The sequence below is a fragment of the Sinocyclocheilus grahami genome, unplaced genomic scaffold (genome assembly GCF_001515645.1).
Source record: "Sinocyclocheilus grahami isolate Dianchi unplaced genomic scaffold, SAMN03320097.WGS_v1.1 scaffold57.1, whole genome shotgun sequence".
Lineage (NCBI taxonomy): Eukaryota > Metazoa > Chordata > Actinopteri > Cypriniformes > Cyprinidae > Sinocyclocheilus > Sinocyclocheilus grahami.
The window spans coordinates 3787788-3791915 of NW_015505236.1; the positions used below are offsets into that span (position 1 = coordinate 3787788).

The 4128-nt window shown below is 38.5% G+C and overlaps 1 long non-coding RNA gene across 1 annotated transcript in view; it reads left to right on the forward strand.

Annotated features, from left to right (window-relative positions):
- The window catches only part of LOC107584239 (uncharacterized), a 26216-nt gene extending 23148 nt beyond the window's left edge, over positions 1-3068 (forward strand). The window contains exon 4 of the long non-coding RNA XR_001609114.1: positions 3057-3068. This is a non-coding gene — a long non-coding RNA (uncharacterized lncRNA). The remainder of the gene's footprint in view (positions 1-3056) is intronic.
- Positions 3069-4128: the final 1060 nt, after the last annotated feature.

A 4128-nucleotide genomic window follows, 5' to 3' on the forward strand; every position in this document is an offset into this window, starting at 1 on the left:
TATATATATGTAAGCTGACAGGAGTGTGTTTCGATTATAAGCCTGCATCACAGTATACAATTTCAAAGACAAAATACACGATGACAATAATATACCCAATGACCTGAAGGATCATGTGTGTTCATTCAAAGAAAGGTTTTCCTATTAATTAATTAGCAAAGAAAATTCCTTCCCTTGTGGATTTTCCTTATGAGCAAGGAAAGCGATTTTCTTCACCTAAATTCCAGGAGGTCGTAAATGTATCGGGTGTCAGGGTTACCATGGAACCAGGGGCCTGTTCGGCTTCCTGGGGTGTTACAGAGTATTTGTTAAATCTAGCTAACAAAATATATATTGTGTGTTTGAGTGGTCCAGACACTACAAGATATTAAGCAGACAGTCTACTAATACTCTAACGCTAAAATAAAGTTTAACCCAGTGATGTTGTCAGCTGTGTGTCAACCTGGCAAACTGTTGGTAGGACGGCTGATTTAACTTTCCAGTCCTTGCTGATATAGTGGCCTGTAATTGTCATAAAGCCCTCTGTTTTGTGTACCGTCCAGCAGTCAGTCATAAGAGCCACAATATTTGTGCTAGCAAGTTGCTTCTTACGCACTTTTTTTTTCAAAAACAGTAAAGGGAGATATCTGTTTAAAAATAAACCATTAGTTGGGAAGATAGGATCTGGAGGACGAATAGCACTTGTTGTTGTTTTTTCATTTCTCTAATCACAAATGCAGACAGGGTTTTATGTTTACGCGGCACGATGCAATGCAACGCAACGTGTAAAAAGACAGTATAAGTCATTATAATCAGTAATTATGTCCCCACTGGATGCAACAAATGCCTCGTTTGTAATGGGTTTTAATGTTGTCTCGTCGCTCCGGCCGGGACATGGCATCAACAGTATGTGAGGGGCCACATTTTCATCTCACGCTTGAGGTATTCGGCCAATCACAATGCACTGGATAGCTGGCCAATCACAGCACACTTTGCTTTTTCAGACCGATGAGTTTTGTAAAAATCGACGCGTTTCAAAAAGGCGGGGCATAGAGGAGAAACAATAATGTACAGCATGTGGAAAATAATGTGTTTTTTTACTTTAAACCGCATAAACACATTTCATTACACCAAATACACAAAATAATGTTCTTTTTAGCATCATCATATGACCCCTTTAAATAATTATATATTTTTTGGTTGTGTATAGCAGTATAGATCCTTAGTCCACACTCCAGATCAGTGGGTGGCGGTAATGCACCCAAAAGCTGTTTGCCAACTGCCAATAAAAACAGAAGAAGACTGGGGGTGCTTCTCAGGCTGCATTCCACTCCACTTTTAGACACGCACTGGCAAACTTCCCCTCGGGGGAATCCCCACTGCCATTTTGAAGTGCGTTCCACTTCGCGAAGTGGACGAGGGAAGTTTATATGGACAGACCCTCGACCCCTCGATTATGACAGAGGGAGCGAGTCTGTTTCATATGCACATTTCAGGCCACTCCATAGACCACAATGCAACACGATTGTGATGTCATAGATCGCGTTCAATTTATCCCAACCCCAAACAACTCTATAATATATGAATGCTTTTTTTTCCATTTATAACAGCCCAAGCATACCTATATACAAATAGAATGCTGCACCAAACAAATTCCTAAGGGGAAAAATGTAAACAATAAACCAACTGTATAGAGGATTCTAAGTGATCAAGGGCTTAGGACGTTCCAGTTCAGACCATTGCAAGGGTTCCGCCAGAAGTGGGCACTCATTCAATGTATTCAATGACGTACATCCGAGTGAACGAGACGGAGGGAAGTTTGCGAGTGAAGGGCATAAAAAAATGGACTGGAATTCAGCCTCAATATCCCTCCTCGTTTCCTCGCTCCTCCGTCCTCCATCCTGTGACCTGGAAACTGATTGAGCTCAGCCATCTTGTAGGACATCTCAATTCTCTAATTGCACCTCGAGGAGGCGAGGATCGAGGAGTGAGGAGGCTTCCTGAGGAGTCATGAGCGAGGATACATAGGTGTATTCTTTGTGGAAGTGTTTTATCGACTAAACGTGACACACATATAAATTCTCTTCCCCCTTTCACATCTGCACCAAGTGCAAAGAATACAAACACATAAATGTGAGCATTAAGCATGAAGTTACTGTAAATGTGGGTTGTTTGACAGTGCCTTTAATTTTTATGTATAACGTGTACTTTTAATTACGTTTATTTACGTCTTTTGATTTTAATGGCTTATTGCTTTTCATTTTTAAATTAATGCCTCTTATATTGGTTAACAGAGAATAAAAAGCAGTTAATAACTGGGAATAATTCATTGTTATTAATAACTGTTAATATAAAAACAATACAGACAAATGTGGTATTTTGTGGCGGTTGAAACTATTACAATATAAATAATTATCTCTAATGTTCAAGAATACACCGCTGGATTTAGCTTGCACGTCTGTAGAGTCATCATTCAGGGTCGGCGCCAGGGCATACGGAACGAGGGGGCATCGATGTGTCACTGGGGGGGTCTACCACTAGCACCTCACTAAAATAATAATAATACTTTACTAAACCTATCTTTATGAAAAGATTAAGCGCTACACACTATAAAATAGTCGCACCATCATGCCTGACGCTAACGAGCACATAAAGCACTTTGATAAATAATAGCTAACAGCACTAACCACATATTCACATATTAGTGACACAGATACAAAAAGCATAAAGACATCTTACCTTTAGAAAAGCTGCAGGCGACGAGTGGAAGTGTTAAACTTTCTCATAAGAAGGTATTTCCATTCGTTCCGTAGTTTCTTTGTAAGGTCCCGTTCAAATGCAAGATGCACAAGCTGAGCCTTGTGAGTGTGGTTCATTGCTCGTCTGTTGTCCGTAAAAACGTTCTTTAGGACTGAAAAGGAGTTCTCACACATAGTGGTTGAGGCCCCGAATGTGACAGCGAACAAAGTTTAAGAGCAGACAAAACACTGGGCATAGCTTCAAGTACTTTGTGTTGTTCAGAGAGAAGTCTCCTAGTGGTTATCATCTGCTGGCTTTCTTCTGTTTTGATTCTGGAGATATATTGCTTTGCAACGATGCACTCCATTTCCACAATGGTAGAATTTGTTAAATTCATGATGGGCTCTATGGACTTTACATCTAAAAAGGTCTAATTTTCTGGGTCAAGTGCGGCAAGCGCTGCGGCCAACTTTGAATTACGTTCACTGAAACGTGCTTCCATTTCACCAAGAATATGATCCAAAGCATTGAAGTACAGCCTGCGTAGCTCCATTGTATCACTGACGTTGGCTCCAGTTGTTTCTTACACTACATACTCGCTCAGGTTCTTATTTACCTGCCGACTCCGTTTTGCTGGGACAGGTGTATCGGTCGTACTCGCTGTAATAGTGTCCCCGAGAATGCAGAATTCATCTTCGCTGCGGATATTGCGCACAGATTCTGCAGCTGAGGATACATGTTTCATTCCGGTCAAAAGGTCTGTATCCTCTCCTTGGAGCATGTTGTTGGCAGGATTGAGCAACATCAGAACCTACAGGGTATATGGCGTTTTTATTAGAGGTTGCATTAAAAGGTTTCCATCATTTCCGTCAATAATATAAAGCATTTAAGGATAACTAATAAATGCTGTGATAATCAAACAATCATTTTGAAAAAAAAATTAAGAAATTATTTTGAAATTATTTTACTTGTTTTCTTTCTTTAGTCTAACTTGGATGTTTTTAACGACGAGTGCATGCGCACACTCAAATAATTTAGCCCATTTCACACATTTACATTTAATAACAAAATTATATTACATTTAAGTGATTTTTTAACAATGTGAAATGATGGAAACTTTAAATATATTCAAATTGTACTGTATTATTTTAAAAATTTTAAGATAAATATTAAATATATCAATATTAAATTAATTTGTAAGTAATTTAAAATATCACGGTGTCTACAGATATGAACAAGTTAAATTTAAGACCTTTTTAATACCACCTTATGTGAAATTTAAGACCAAGCCTGTGATGGAAATACACATTATATTACATACGTATATGTAATATTTAACGCATTTAAATGTAAAAAGAAAACAAAATATCATCGCTGTCAAAAATGCTATTTGTTATTACGATATACAGT